This window comes from Puma concolor, chromosome C2 (genome assembly GCF_028749965.1).
Source record: "Puma concolor isolate L17-30 chromosome C2, mPumCon1.1.hap2, whole genome shotgun sequence".
NCBI classification, from domain to species: Eukaryota; Metazoa; Chordata; class Mammalia; order Carnivora; family Felidae; genus Puma; species Puma concolor.
This window is the reverse complement of record NC_141675.1, coordinates 31762343-31778901: the sequence shown is the minus strand read 5'-3', so window position 1 is coordinate 31778901 and position 16559 is coordinate 31762343. Positions and strand designations below refer to the sequence as shown.

The window sequence follows — 16559 nt, the reverse complement described above, 5'->3', positions numbered from 1 at the left end:
CTTTGCAACAATAGCTTACTCCATGCACTGTTATCGTGCTTTCATGGGTTCTTTTCTCCAAGCTGCCTATTTCTGACTTTGTTGCTTTTATGGCATGGTTCCTGAAGCATGGGCTTTGGAGTTACATAGTCGTCAGCTCAAATCTGACAATCTCCACATACTGGCTTTGAGATCATGAACACATTCTCCCTGAATCCCAACCTCCTCATCTTCATCTGTAAAATGGAGATATAGGAAATTCTAAGGTTGTTATCAGTATTGAATGAGATCCTATGTCTGAAGCACCTAACACTGTGCCTGGCAGAGAAGGCTCCCACTCAGCAGTAGCCGTGATTCTGTTATGTTTGACATTGTGATTTCAGACCTTTTATTATCCTGGTTAGTGGCTCTGAGGCTGGTTCAAATTGAGGTTGGTTCAAATCCAATGGAACTTGGATCTGAATACAGGTCTGTAGTTGGTATCCAACTGATAGCAGTGCAGGGCATCATTGCTTCTTGTGATGTGGGTACCGTATTCACACTCCTTCTCACTGGCCAGCAGGCCCATCAAGTCAATGGTCATAGAGCTTGTTCTTAGCTGATCCTCAGAACACCAGGACAGTGGCACTGTATTAACATACTGAGATCCACTTAAGACATCACTCTTGGATGTGAGGGTGATCTGGCTGTGACATCTGTCACTCCACTGACTGAGCTGATCTGGCTGGCTAGGTGGGTATCCCCTTCCTCCCTCACCACTCCATGTGCCTCCCTCCTGAAGCTGCATGCTCGCTCAAAGAGGACAACCTTCCCTGATAGGGGAGGACCATTCTTTGGTCAGTGGTGTATGAGTGGCTGTGCTCCCTTGTTAGAGTCTCCAAACAAACTCTCAAGGTCCATTTGTAGGGGAACAGAATTTTATTTTATTATTAAAAAAAAAGACATACTCTTTGTCCTGGACTTTGACATCTTAGGGCAGCTGCCATGGCACTGCAGCTGGGAGGTGTTTTTGGGAGCCTGCCTGGCACCTTCTAAGGGATCTTTGAAAGGATTTTATAGAACAATATTCTTTACCTTTCTTGGCTCATGGGTCTTCTGGAGAATTTGATGAAATTTCTGGATTGTCTCTCTAAGCATATATCCACATGCACATAGATACTGTTTTGCATGCTACTTGGGAGGAGGTCTCCAAGGAGAGTCAGCCCTTGGCTGGCAAGCTTGGGTTGGGAACATGCCCACCATTTTGGTGGAGCTGTGGACTCCTCCTGGAGAGGGAGCTCCAGGCAGCCTCCCCAGCGTGACCTCAGCAAAGTGGGAACGATCCAAGCAAGCACTTTTTTCATCAAGCTCAAATCAGCTGTGTGAAACCTCAGAGGAGCCCTCTCTACCGTCCTCCCAGGCATCTCAGCCTGAACAATCCTACAGGTTCTGAACGTTAATCAGTGTCATCGGGAGTCTGTCGCTGTTACGTGGCACTTAATTGGTTCTTTGGAGGAAAGTGAGTCACCATCTAGGAGAGTAGACTGCAGGGCAGGAGTGCACGGAGGGAAAGGAAAATGAAACTGCACACGGAAAAGATCAAGTGTGCCCTTACCGCTTCTCCAAGACTGCAATCTGAGAGGAGCCTGCTTTTGCTGATGGGGCTTAAAGAGGTTTTCAGAAAGACGGAGACAATGGACACTGCCTCCTCCTCCCCGTCTTTGTTTCTCTCCCTCCTTTTCTGCATGTGGAACCATATCTAGTAGAGGGGGAAGGGGACAGGTTACCCACTTGACTGTCAGAGCTGATCACTGCTGACCTTATCAAAACAGAATCAATGCACTCTCCTCCCAGCAGCCCAGAAAAACTACAAGGAGTTTGAACCGAAGCAATTTGAAGTGCAGAATTGTCGGAAGCAGAAGACGGTAAACTGTTGGGTCTTGGGATCCTACCATGCCCCTCCTCAGAGTCAGGCGAGAGCAGCAGCCTCGCTAGAATTCTGGTGCAGGAGGGCACTTAATGAGGGGGAGAAATCCAGAGAGCCTTTGTGAACCAAAACCCTCACTGCTGGCTGGCTCTCTGCACCAGAGAGGGAGTACAGAGTACCTCTGGAGGGCTGAATATCTCCTGTGTTGGGAAGGAGTCCTGTGGGGCTGGAGGCTAGAACCCAGGGCAGTGACCTTAACCCCCACAGGACCTTTCAGCAGGCTCTTAGGAAGGCTCTCTCCCAGCCTGGCCCTGGATCAGATGTCTCTAGGATCCAGCTAGCTGTATGCTTGGAAAAGCCCTGCAGGGGCACTGATTTAATGCCAAGTGGCCTTCACAATGCCACCACCTCTCCCCTCTTGTTTCTTTGCTCCTCTTTTTTTTCTCCTGACTCACTTTCTATTCCTTTTCTCTTTCTACTTTGCCTCTATTTTTTTTTTTTTTTTTCAGGAGGAAGAAGACCAGAAAGAAAGAATGAGGGAGAGAACCATTGTGGGCGGAGGGGAAGGGGAGTCAGATGAGGTCACCTGGTGCCCAGCAGAAGTGTCTGCCTTCCGGCAGAAGATGCAGTCTCTCTCTGTGCCCAGCTTTGGATTGGGGGTGGGGTGGGGTGGGGTGGGGTGGGGTACAGACCCTTCACAACATCAGAGGCTATTCCCTGGTGGCAGTGGACCTGAGCTAGACAGACATCTTCTATTCCTTCTCTGGCCTTCTCAGCCCTTCTGAAAACAAACCAGTTTCTTGAGTATATTCCCTCAAGACATTAACTCCCTAAATGTGTCTCCATATTCTATTTTTGGCCATTCCCTCCATCTCAGAGCTCACAGCAGTTGGAGCCAGTGTGGCTCAGGTGCCCAGAATTGGCAGAACCATCAGGTATACTCATCATACTTTACTATAATTTCCCAACTAATCTTTCTCCCTCACTCAACAGAGAGCAACTTGAGTGCAGTGACTGGTCTGATTCATCATTGTGTCCCCAGAGCCTATTCCAGAAGACTGCACAGAGCAGACCTTAGGGCCTGGCATTTCTGTGCTCATCATGAAGGCAGGGCTACCTCAACCACGGTTTACACTGACCCCCATATAGAGACATCACGGTCAGTCTTGTGGTTTCATAGCTTCGTTGTTGAGAAAGAACATGGTTAGTAGTGCTGACCACTCCACTGGCCCCCTTCTACTTATGCGGTGTCATTCCTTTGAATGTCTGGTGCCCCCTGCCTGGAATGCATCCTTCCCTGGACAGAATTAATTGCTCTCTTTTCTGAGTTCCCAAAGGACTTTGTACTCAGTTTTTTTAATACCACAGATCACATTGTGCTTTATTGGTTGTATGCATGGCTGTCTCCTCCTATGCAGGTATTCATCTACCCCAAAATTACTTGTCAAGCATCTTTTCCAGGCAAGGGGTATGAGAGGGACAGTGCAGGCAGGGCTCTGGCCCTCGTGGAGCCAAAAGGGAGGATGAATGGCCTAGACAATGGCAGGCACAGAGCAGGTTCACATCAAATATTCATTGAATGGAATTGAAGATGTGGTGTCCAGAGAGGCTGGGCAGGGAAGGGGGCCAGAAACAGGAATTGGAGGCACAGTAAGGGAGTTGATGTCTATTGTTATCATTCAGAGAGTGGAGAACTGGGAGGGGAGAAGAGTGAGCATAAACAAAGAAATCTTGTGGGCTGAGGCTGGGTGGGTGGGTGGGTGGGGGCATCTGGGGGAGGGGGTACAGCAGATTAGGTTGCTGCAAGGACAGCATTAATGAGGAGACTGCCATCCGCAGGGCTTATCCCAAAGTGTGGCTACAAGTGTTCTGCCAGCTGTTTACATCTGCCATCACTGTGAGTGGACACGGGTCAGGAGATGCTGGGGGAGGAGTTGTATTATCAGGAGAGTGTGCAAGGAGCAGCAATGGCAGGTGGGCCCTGGTGCTGACAGTTTTAACTGAGAGGAGGGTAGTGCACCTGGTTTTTAAAAATCAGATGGGTAAATGGAGGGAAGCCATCCCTGAGCAAAGAATCAAACAGCAAGGATGAAACATCATAGGTTTGTACTCTCCCATCTAGGGAAGGAGAAAGCAAGGTGGGGAGCAGAAGGGAGTGGTACCCTCGGCCTCTGGGGATACCAATGTGCAGAGCCCATGCCTATGGCTTGTGCTAGAGTGAGGCTCCCAGTTCCCTGTGCGGCTTAACATGCCCCAGTGGCAGGCGAGGCCTCCAGCATGCCAGCTGTCAGGATTTCCCCACAGAGCAGCAGGAAGACAGCCCCTTTGGAGCAGAGGAGTACCAGGGCCTGGTCTTTCTTCCCAGTGAATCCTTTCCCACATAACTGGGCTTCCTAGGCCCGGGCATCGTGGGAAATTCCCCATGCCCAGAACCTCATCAACCCGCGGGCGGGGAGCAGAAACCAACAGGGCAGCACCAGCCACAGATGGCCACAGCTTCTAAATAAGCATTTCATTAGTTTGGAACCCAGGGAAAACTCGGTTCAAGTTATAGGGAAAAACAAATGAGTAAGAAGAGCCTGATTTTAAATCCTACTAGTTATGTTCAGCACGTCCATAAAAATAAGCAGAGCTCTCTTTTTAAAGGGGCCACTGTTAATTAGCTGCGGCGCCCATTCGAGCATTTTGTCTAGTTATAACGTGGTTATGCCGTGCTGGGGAAGAGGCTTACAGTTCCACATATCCTTTTTATGCCCACTCCTGTCATGCTGAAATTGGCTCCCTCACTCCGTAACTGTGCTTTATGTGGGAGCTGAACGGGAATAGCGTTACTTGTGTTTATACTCGCTGCCTGCCCCTGGAAGGCCAATTATTCCTCATTCCTCCTTCCTGAGGTTGGTGCTCAATTCCGATTGGCGTAGACACTTGATTCCATTTCCACAAGCTGTGTGTTCCATTTCTCTTTTTCTTCCCTCACTAACTAATGCTTGGGAGTGCTTTTTGTGTCCTCTGTCTAACCCCCGATGGCTCATACCCAGTTCTTCATCTTTCCATGGGAATAGCAGGAATCCTGCTGTCCACTCCTCTGAGACCAGGCATCCAGGGGCCCCTTATCTCCCCTGACAGGCTTGTCCTCCCCAAGGAGGGGTTTAGACTGTGATTCAGAAGGCCTCCTGAATGCCACTGTGGTTAAGATATTTTAGTAGGTAACAGGGAATATGTGGGTCACTTGAGACCTGGTCTTGAGACCCAGCTGCACCACCCATAACCTTGCTGAACCCCATCTGCAGGATAGGGATAAAGGCTTTGCTAAGGGGAGAAATGATGGCCACAGAGCTCCCAGGCATCTTCTGACCTGCTTCTCTAGGTGTTCATCAGCTTGGGCTTACATTAGGTGTGACACCAAGTGACCTTAAAAAACTTTTAAAAAGCTAAAGGGCCTCTTATTTCTAGCCTTATTCTGAGTGCAAAGATTCCTGGTTTCCGAGTAGGTCTTATTGGTTTAGATATCTGAGATGCTCTTGGAAGGACCCAGGGACCCTCATTAGTGCAATAGCTACTGCTGTTTGAGAACCTACTGAGTGTAAGTTCTGATCCAGCAGTTTGTGGTCTTTGCATCATTTAATCTCTGTCATGGCACTATATGGTAGACATTATTCCCATCTGCTGGATAAGGAAATTGAGACTTGGGGAGGTTAATAATGAGCCCAAGATCTCACGTTTGGTAAGTATGAGAGTGGATTTCTTTTCTTTTTAATTATTTTACTTTTTTTAAGTTTATTTTGAGAGAGAGAGAGAGAGAGAGAGAGAGAGAGAGAGAAACACATGCATGTGAGCAGGGGAAGGGCAGAGAGAGAGAGAGAGGGAGCGAGAGAATCCCAAACAGGCTCTGTTCTGTAAGTGCAGAGCCCAGTAGGGAGCTTGATCTCATGACCGTGAGATCATGACCTGAGTTGAAATCAAGAGCTGGACACTTAACTGAGCTACACAGGTGCTCCAAGAGTTGGGTGTCAGCTGATCTGTTCACTACCAATTCCACCTTTCCACCATTTGTCACTATTCCTGTAGAAATCTAAGAATCCAAGTTGAGCAATTCCCTAAAGCAGCACCGTCTGTTAGAAAGCTTTCCGTAATGATGGAAGAGTCCTATGCTGCTCTGTCCAACACGATAACCATTAGCCGCTTGAAATGTGGCCAGTGTGACAGAACTGAGTTTTGAATTTTGTTTAATTTATCTAAATTTAAATAGCTCACATGGGTAGTAGTGCTAGAGCCTGCATTTTGCTGATGCAAGTGTTCAAGGACACCCCAGGAACTCATAACCGTTGGCCCCCACTCAAGCTCCTCCAACCCTTCCCCACATATGGACACACACTTAGTACCTACCTTCCCATATAGTTCTGCAAACTGTATATGGGTGTCACCTTCTGCTCATTGTGATATGACCAGGGCCCTGGGGGCTTTGGTTGGACAAAGGACTGGATGGTTCTCCATCCTGTTTCCTTTCCCACCTTCGCTTTAACTTTTGGTTTCTGATCTTCAGTCTCAGGATCCCCAGTTTCCTATTCAGTTCTGCCCATAGCTAGGATTGGTGGTCCTGTTAGCCCTTTACAAGTAGCTGGTATTTAGATGCACAGGCTTTTTTTCACATTCTTGGCAATTTCCGCATCATGCTCTTTCTTTCTCCTTAAAATATCTTTTTCTTCTGATTACAAAAGTAATGTATGTTGGGGTGCCTGGTTGGCTCAGTCAGTTAAGTGTCTGACTTCTGCTCAGGTCATGATCTCACGGTTCATGGGTTCAAACCCTGTGTTGGGCTCTGTGCTGACGGCTCGGACCTGGAGCCTGCTTCGGATTCTCTGTCTCCATCACTCTCTGCTCCTCCCCAATTCTCTCTCTCTCTCAAAAATAAATAAACATTAAAAAAATAAAAGTAATGTATTTTGATTATAGTTAATGTAGAAAATACAGAAAAAAACCCAGAAGGTGAGATGAGTATTTAGACACTATCACTTTTATAATTTGAGATTTTTCCTTCTAGATATATGTAGTCTTTATATAAGGAAAATATCATTTGTAATCTCAAATTTTATTTCCCATTAGATGGTGAATATTTTGTCATGAAATAATACTTAAAAAAACTTGGTTTTAAACATGTATAAAGTACTTTCTTGTGTAAATATATTATAGTTTATTTAACCAATCTCTCAGGGGAGCATTTAGGTTATTCTGAGTGTTTTGCTATTATAGATAACACTAATGAGCATCCTTTCAGCTGATTCAGATAATTCTTTGTATATATCTATAATCAGTTCACTGGAACAGACTCCTAGAATTGCAACCTAGAGGTCAGAGAACAGGTGTTTTACAGTCCTTGCTGGGTGTTGCCAAAATTGCTTCTGAGAAGGTTTACCAACTTTTATTCCCGCTGATAGGCTATGAGAGTGCCTGCCTGTGATAGATGAAGTGATCTGAGCAAATTCCCACCTCTCATATTCACCACTGTATGTATGGAATTAGAAGATATTTCACTGACTCTTGTTGCGTAACAACTTACCTTAAAACTTAGCAACTTAAAACGACCACTTAATTTCATTCACAATTTTGTGGGGCAGCAACCTAGAAAGGGTTTGGCTGGGTGGTTCTTTCCTGGGGTGTCTGATGTGGTGACTTTCAGAAGTTGGCTGGGGCTGGAATCATCTGAAGGCTTGATAAGCCTGGAATTCTAAGATGGCTCACTCACATGGTTGCATTTGGTACTTACTGCTGCCTACCCCAGTTCTCCTGAGGCTGTCAACTGGAGTGCCCACATGTGATCTCTCTAGCATGATGATCTCAGGGTAGTTAAACTTCTTACATGGCATCTGGCTTCTGCCAGAATGTTCCAAGTGTTCCAATGTTCTGCCAGTGTTCCAAGAAATCCAAGAGGCAGCTGCATGGTCAAGCTTGGAAGTCATATAACATCACTTCTACCAAACTCTACTGGTTGAAGCAGTCATAAGTTTGTGCAGTTTCAAGTGGAGGAGATATAGACTCCTCCTCTTAGTTGGAGAAATATCGAAGACTTGAGGCCATCTTTTAATACTGCCATACAAGACTTCTTACATGTAAGCATGCCTGCATGGTATCACTGACATATTCATCATTAATGGTACTCAAGTTTTCAAAGGACCTGTGTCTAAGAAGGTATCTAAAGGCCATAGTGGATACGAATGATAGCTGTTAAGGGCCTTGTGTTGCATTAATGGATATGTAAATATGGGCACACATGAGTCGGCTAGGGGTTTAGTCAATGTGAACAACAGTCAAGGGTCCAGAGTCTGGGATTAAACTCTATCATTGAGCTGAAATTGGCTGGCAAAGATACTAGTGAGGTAGAAAGACTCAGGTTTTGATGTTTCTGCTGGGGAGTGGCCTGGGAGCCCAGCCACAAGCCTGGCATCTGTGACCAGCTGTGAAGTGGTTAATCCATTGCATTCACATGTCTGCATGGTGGAATCTCATCCCAGAACTGGGATAGAAGAACAAAAATTTAGTGCATCTGGCTTCCTGTTTTGACCTCTGAATTTCAGGGAACAGACTTTTGTTTTAGGAGTTTGAATGTCAAGATCTGACTGGATCAACTTTTGGCAAGGTAATAAAAGAGGGGAAATATCAGAAAGTGCTGGGAGTTACATGTTTTTGTTGGTAACTAAGTCTAGCTTGGAGCATCCATGCCGTCATCTCACAATATGTATCATCCTTGACTCAGTTGTCTTCATGTGCCCTAATCTAGCTTTGTTCCCAACTGGACAGAAGGCCTGGCCTCTTCCAAGGGCTCATGGGCAATGATCCTTTCCCTAAGATGGATGAGTATTTGAGATTTTTGAATCCATAAGTCTCTGAATATTTTCCTCCAGAGTCATCTAGACACTGGTTAGGAATGAAGCTCATATCCTATTAATCACCTCTCATATCCACAAAGCACACAATGGGGCAGTGTGGACCAGAATCTTCTAGGGGCCTTTTCAGAATATATATGGCCAGATACTACCCTGGATCTGAGAAATTAGATTTTTGGAGAGTGGGAAAGGGAATTTGACATATTTATTTTGAAACAATTCTTTGACAACTAAAATGCATTGTGGGAGGGAGCATGGGCTTTAGCATTAAGGAATCTACTCCTGAAATCATTGTTGCACTATATGCTAACTTGGATATAAATTTTAAAAATAAAAAAAAATTTTAAAATGCCACTCTTCCCAAAGAGCATTGGTTTACAAGGTGTTTTATTTTGCATCTGTCATCTCTGTTGATTCTTGCAAAAGGCAAGACAGGTGTTAGTACCCCTGTTTCACAGAAAAGGAAACTGAAGCACAGAGAGGTTAAGTGACAAGCTTGTAAATCTCAGAGGTACAATGAACCAAGAATTTCTGACTCTTCTAGAAATCATTCAGCAAGTTCTTTTCTCTGAAGACCTCACTGCCACTTCCTTAGCTGTTGCGTTCCTGAGGCTAACCAGTGGGGTGATTGGGAGATGTTGGATTGGTAGCTTTATGGGCCATAAGGTCTGGAACAGGAAGGCTCTGGAGCTTTGACTGAGCCACTTGCTCCATAACCAGGGACATTTTCCTATCTGATTAGCTTGGAAGTTTAGGCTGAATTTGGGTTGTGAAGGTGACACATTTCTAGTGGGAATGCTGAGGCCATTAAGGATGCAGAGCACATCACCAAAAGCAACAACTAGGCTCCCTTCTTCTGAATGTAGGTTGTTGCTGAAACAACAAAATAAACCTTTATTTTACATTTATTTTGAAGTGAAGGTAGGGGAGGAAGCCTGGCCTGCTGCTTAGAAGTGAATCTGGGCAGGAACCAGCTCTTAAAGACCAGGGTACATCTTTTGATAGAAATTACAAGGGCCTATCTGGAATAAAAGAATTCATCCTTTGCCAGCAGGAGTAGGGGTAGCCAAATAAGTATCCCCCAATCCTGCAACTATAATTTCTTCACTTGGGAGGAGGAAAGTGAGGGTGAGAACCACATATGTAAGAATTAAGGGACTTCAGAGACCCCCGGTCAGCTTCCATGGTTTACAACATAGAAGGCAGGCTCTAAGAGAAAATCCTGTGTAAGGTAACCCAGTGCATAAGTGGCAACAATAGAATCGAACCCCAGGACTCCTCCATCCCAATTTGGGCTTGTCTCATTATGTACCTTGCAGCAATCTAGAGCTCCAAATGACAGACTGGGAGAGAGGGTCACTATTTTTTTTTTAATATTCATTTATTTTTGAGAGGGGGGAGGGGCAAAAAGAGAGAGACATACAGAACCCGAAGCAGGCTCCAGGCTCTGAGCTGTCAGCACAGAGCCTGATGCGGGGCTTGAACCCATGAGCAGCAAGATCATGACCTGAGCTGAAGTCAGACACTTAACCACCTGAGCCACCCAGGTGCCCCAAGAGGGTTACTCTTAATTCAATCATGCCTTCTCCAGTACATGGGACCCAGAAATCAAAGCAGAGTCAGGAATTTTCTCACTTCTAATGTGGTAAGTTTTCAGTTTTGAGCTTCTTCTTAGTGCCACCCTATCTCTCTTCCTTTGGTGGGAGGATGAGCTGTAAGTTCAAACAGGATGTCTTACAATTGGCCTGGTGAGCTTTGAGTGCATGGAGAGGTACCCAAACCACTTTTCCTGTCACATACCCAAAATTACCTCAGTAAGATCCCAATGTTCTCACTTAAAATGTAAAGCAATAAGCTACTATTGGTCACACATATTTCCAATTTTGTTTTCTTGATGAGTTTGAATGACCAAACAGATCTTCTATAGGGACAGAGGACAAGTAAGTTTGATGGCTGCAGGTATATTGTGAAAGATGTGAGCAGTGATCATTGTGTGGAGAAGATACACTTATCTGGGAGTTTCATGAGCCTACGGTGAAAGGAAAAAGGGACAGAAAACCACTAAAGAATGGGAATGTCAGGGAGTAGTAGCATCAAAGACTTCCACTGCCTAGTTCAAAATTTGTTGGAATTCATCCCTGTTGCCATGGGGCTTCCCACCAGGCAGCATGGCCATTAGGCTTTCAGGTCAGTGTTCAGAGAATCTGGTTCTCCTTTGGTTGAAGAGTGCATCTGCTATGTCTGTGTCTTATGAACCCAATATCAAGTCAAGTGACTCTCTGGAAGGATCCTTTGAAGATGTTTAGTTAAGTCCCTTCATTGGATAGGATTGGATAGGTCCTGAGAGACAATGTGATCTGCCCCAGACAGGTATGGGGGCATTGAGCCCAAGACACTTTTGTCTTGACTTCTTTCTCTTTCACAACATACCCTAAAAGATGCCACAGACTGCTGTCTGTAGTTAGTGATTGAACTTTGTTGGCTTTGGCTTCTAATATCCGTGATTGAGAAGTTGGCTTTGGTTTCTAATATCCCTGAATTGGCAGATGTTGGGGCAAGGTAGAGACTTCTCACACCTTGCTTGGGTCCAATGATCGGGTGTGCTCAAAGGTATTTTCATTCTGAATGAATATTCTAGGACAGGTACATTAGCTGGTGAATTAAGGGAATGAGAAAAGGGAAGGAAAGTAAGGGAAAATGGCTGTATCTTACAAGTTACATGAGGATAGAATTTTTCTTTACAGCTCCATTTCCCAGAGAGAGTTCTTTGATGTGTGGGATATCCTTTGCAGGGGGAAAACCCAACCTGTCGACTCATCCTCATGCCTGATCATCTGACACCTTTGATAGAGGCCAACAATAATAATTTACATTTACTTAGCACACATTGCTAAGAAACTCAAAAACATATTATAAATGTCATGTGCTATGACAGGCGCTATTATCCTGAGAGAGATATTGCAACAAATCATTCAATAATTAATTTACAAATACCAGAAAACTGGAGGGTACTGGATGAAAACCAATGTGACTATGCAGGGAACCAATCACATCAGACCAATTTAATTTCCTCCAATGTCAGAATGACAGGTCTGGAAGATAAGGCAAAAGCAATAGACGTAAAATATCCTGACTTCAGGAAGCCCTTTAGCTCTGTTCCATATGATGTCCTCATAAACATGCTATGAAAATATGGCGTAGCCTCTGCTATTGTTATTTAGTCTTTGATTTATCATGGTTCTCCTTCCCTAAAGAGTTGAGTGGAGTGCTCTGCAGAAAAATAACTGTTGCCTGGGAGAGCACTGGGAGGGCCTTGCTCAGGACCCCAGTCTGGAACGAGTCTTGTCAGTAATATGATTACAGAGATAATTCATGGTGACATATGTACTTCAACATTTACAATGCTTAGAGTTGGATCTTAAGCCCAAGACTTTTGTTTCCAAACTCAGGTCATTTCCTGCTCTCCCGTTCTCTGCCTTGAAAGGAACTATTCCTTTCATTCAACTATCCCAGAGGAACAGTTTTCTTTCCAGGACAGTGATGAGGAGGTAGGACAGTAGTATTTACGCTGGAGATTGGGGGACAGCTAGTTTCCTGAGGATAGATAGCCCCAAGCCCTTTGGCCTCCAGGCGCTTTCCATGGCAATTCCATCTGTGGACTAAGAGATTGGTGGGTGTGTCTGCTGGTGAGCCCAAAGCATGTGTGATGCTGGGAGTTTGGTTCAGGTAAGGGCAGAATGACCAGGGTAGAGAAGGCTCTGCCTTCTCAGGGACTGGGGAGAAGATGGGATTCTACAACCCCCTGAGAGGCCCAGCTGTTAAGAGAGCCCAAAGGATCCTCAGAGAGCAAATGCCAGATACAAGTGGTCTCTGGAAGTGCTGGTTGACCTTGCTGACCAGTGGTGCAGGGTAGAAGAAGACTGCCCCTATGTCCTGTAAGGGGGGACAGTTGGGGAAGAGCTGCTTCCTTCCCCCACTAAAAAGAGGGGAGTGGTAATCACTTGACAGCTTATTTACTGCCAGCCTACTGGGAGGCAAAAATCCACCATCTTACTGGTGCCTTCTTGTTCAAGAGACCCTCCACCGCCCAAACTGTCTGAGTGCCTAGGGAATATATAATCATGAGTAGAAAAAGAAAACTCATCATCCACTTAAGGGAATTTAGTAAACAACTAGAACAGGTGGCTTTTACTTAGGTAGAACAAAATGATGAGGCAGAAGAGAACTTTAGTAGGATAGAAGGAAGACCTCTCAAAGAAAACTAGAGAAAACATTGATTTTCTAAAACAACAAAAAGCAATTTCTTTTTTTTTAAATTGTTTTTTAATCTTTATTTATTTTTGAGGGAGAGAGGGAGCCAAACTGCGAGTGGGGGAGAAACAGAGAGTGAGGGGAGACAGAGAATCCGAAGCAGGCTCCAGGCTCTGAACTGCCAGCACAGAGCCCAGCGCAGGGCTCAAACTCACGTTCGTGAGATCATGACCTGAGCCGAAGTCAGACGATTAACTGAGCCACCCGGTGCCCCCAAAAAGCAATTTATTAATTTAAAAAATTGATGGGCAAACTGTACAGGATACTGGTTGCTGCTGGGAACCAAATTAGCATTCTGGGTGAAAATATGGGATAAATAGCTCCCAAAGTAAAAACAAATATGTGGAGTTCATGGGCAAAAAGTTAAGAAATATAACTAAGAAATATAAAAGGGACACCCAAACAAACCAAGGGTTCTAGAAGTGTGTATGGAAAAATGATAATTAAGGAAATCCCAGAAGAAACGTTTCCTGACTAAAGAAAGATGTGGTCTTGAGTATGGATGGGCTTGCTGAGGTTGTCAGGATAGTTGCAAACAGACATCAGGTGGCATCACTGAGCTCCAAAGGAAAAGAGAAAATGTCACAGGGTGTTGATGGAAAAAGATGGGTCATTTCCAAAGGAAAGAACATTAGACTCATTTGCAATACAGGAAGCCAGAAGTCTATTGAACAATATTTACCAACATCTAAAGAAAAGGATTATGAGCTAAGAATCCTATTACCAGTCAAGGTAATTATCATCTCTTAGGGTATTCTAGACATATAAGGTACCAGTGAGCATTCTACCACATTCTACGTGCAAGGTCAAAATTGGAAGTGACCTTAAATATTATTGTAGCTTGCCCCCATCAATCATATTTATTTTTCCTTTGTGAGTGTGTGTGCTCCTAATGTGATAAAGGCAGGGACTCATAAGGGCAGGGAGTGGAGAGAGAATGTCAGGAAGGCTGTTAAAACCATGATGTGGGTTTTAATGCGTATTTGCATTTAGATGTGTTTACTGAAGAATTGAGTTGGCCATAATAAACATAATCCCAGGTCTGTATGAGACGGCCCCAGGGAAACCAATTTGGTTGCAGTGGAATTTCCCAATGGGAGAAATGAGACAGTGCTGTATGGCTGGAAGTCCCTCAGAAGTTCCCACCTATGATTACCAGACTTGGCAAATAAAAATATAGGTTGCCCTGTTAAATCTGAATTTCATACTAATGGTGATTTTTTTTTTTTCAGTATAAGTATGTCCCAAATATTGTATGAGCATCCTGTATTTTACCTTGTGACTTGATTCCCATCTTAACTTTCAACCTGGAGCCATGGAGAGCTACATTTTTCAGGGACTTTGGGATGTCATTTATAGATGGATGCTTAAAATTGGAGTTTCAATGGAAGGAAACAAGGAGACCTTAAAGCAAAAGATGGGGTTATTGTCAATATGGGAGCCAGAGGAGTGGTTTCTGAATGGTAGCACATCTCTCTCTGGGTGTGAGATATATTTGAATGGGTCTTGATGTTTGTGGCATTTAAAAATCTCATTACTTTTTTTAAGTTTATTTATTTATTTTGAGAAAGAGAGAGAGAGAGAAAGAGAGAGAGAGAGAGGGGGTGAGAATCCCAAGCAGACTCTGCACTGTCAGTGCAGAGCCCAACATGGGACTTGGCTCAAACTCATGAACTCTGAGATCATGACCTGAGCTGAAACCAAGAGTCAGATGTTCAACTGACTGAGTCACCCAGTCGCCCCTAAAAATCTTTTTATAAAGACTGTGTGTGTGCACATGCATGGGCATGTGGTAATAAAGGCTAATTTTCACCAAACACTTACCATGCCAGGAACAATGCTAAGCACTTTAGCTCATTTAAACTTTAAAACAACGATCCCCATTTTATAGACGTGGAAAAAAAAAAAAAAAAACAACGCTGACTTTAAGTGGCTTGCTTAAGGTCATACAGATAGCTGGTGATGGAGCCAGGACTTGAACCCAGCTTTGCCTATGCCTGGGAGCTGAGTTTGTGTCCTCTCTGCCATACTACCTCACAGTCAAGTGCAGCAAGCAAAAACAAAACCAAAAAAGCCCCAAAGGCATAGTGCTGACACTGTCTGAGGTTTTGTGACATTGGAGGTGGTCAGGATGAGAAAGGTCAGGGTGGGCCAGATTAGCCAGGGAAGGCTTCTTGGCAAAAGAAACTCAGAAACCCTGTTCTCACAGATGGGTTTGGATTTGGGATGGTAAAAGAAATGAGCAGCGAGGACATCAACCTGGGCCAGTGGAAGGAGGGAGCCTGGTGGAGTGGGTGGCAAGGGTAAGCATGAAGTGGGTGATGAGGGGGCTCCCCAAAAAGTCAGAGGAGAGAGCAGGAGCTGAGTTGGTCCAGTAGGGGGGAATGTTTGTGTTTGGTTTGGCACACAGAGTGACCACAGGACAGGTTCCCCATAAAGAGGAGGGCGGGGCTGTGTCACGGGTGAGGCGGGGAGGTGAATCGCCAGCGTGCAGTTGAAGTGGGGTGGGTGACACACAGGCTGGTGTAAGCTTAAGGTCAATGGGAAGTCAGTAAAGGTTGTAAGGTGTGGAGTGGTGGTGGTGGTGGTGGGGTTGGCATGGGTGATAGGACTTGGTGGTGAAGTAGGTGTGGCAGGAGGGTGATGGGAGCATGCCCAGCAAGGCCACCTGGCAGTGCCCCTGAGTGGAGGGCACCAGTAAGTGGACTAGAATGGGGGTGGAGGGAGGGAGCCTTGTTGGCTTCAGTGTGTGGGAGGCCATTGCCCCCAGGCAATGGAGAGGAGGTGACCGATGGTGCCTTCCCTTCTTGGCAGGTGCCAAGCTTAGAAACAGAGCTCCACACAAGCCTGGAAAGAATGCTCGTGGTAGTGGCAGGCAGTGACAGCACGGGTCTGTGTGCCTTGGGATCTCCTGGTCAGCTCTAGCAGCCCGTGAGCAGATCACCCCGAGAGGCTTCTCCACCCACTGGATGGAGCAGAGCCCATGCAGAGACCTGGATAAGGCAGGTTTAGGGCTGGATGCCTTTGAGAGAAGCTCATTTGACATTATGCCTCTCAGGCAGCATTTGCCCCACACCTTGGTTTTACATAAAACCCACATAGCCTTCCAGATCACCCACCGCCACGGGCCACGCACCGTCTCCTACCCCGACGGCGGGTAAGCAAAGTCATGGCCACAGAAGGCGGCTGAAATAAAATGTGTAATTGTGCTCCAAGACACCTTAATTGTTTATTAATTACTCCATAAATCATAGTGACACCTGTGTTTATGCTCCTGTTAATTCACTCTTGTGAGGGGAGGGTTGGAAGCACACGACCAAAGAATAACTGTCCCCATAACTGTGGGACAGAGGTACCTGAAATGGGACAGGGACATCAAGGCTCTCGGTGCTTCTCCCTCACTGTCAGCCTCAACTGCATTTGCATCCACTTTTGGCCAAGACTGTAGTCCTGAAAGGGCTGCTGATAAAGAGTGCTAATAA

General features: G+C 45.4%; 1 long non-coding RNA gene across 1 annotated transcript; it reads left to right on the top strand.

Moving 5' to 3' along the window:
* Nucleotides 1-15211: 15211 nt before the first annotated feature.
* LOC147577176 (uncharacterized) lies at nt 15212-16302 on the top strand. The gene is made up of 2 exons (XR_015255765.1): nt 15212-15380; nt 15892-16302. It is a non-coding gene; the product is annotated as an uncharacterized LOC147577176 (long non-coding RNA).
* The last annotated feature ends 257 nt before the right edge of the window (nt 16303-16559 follow it).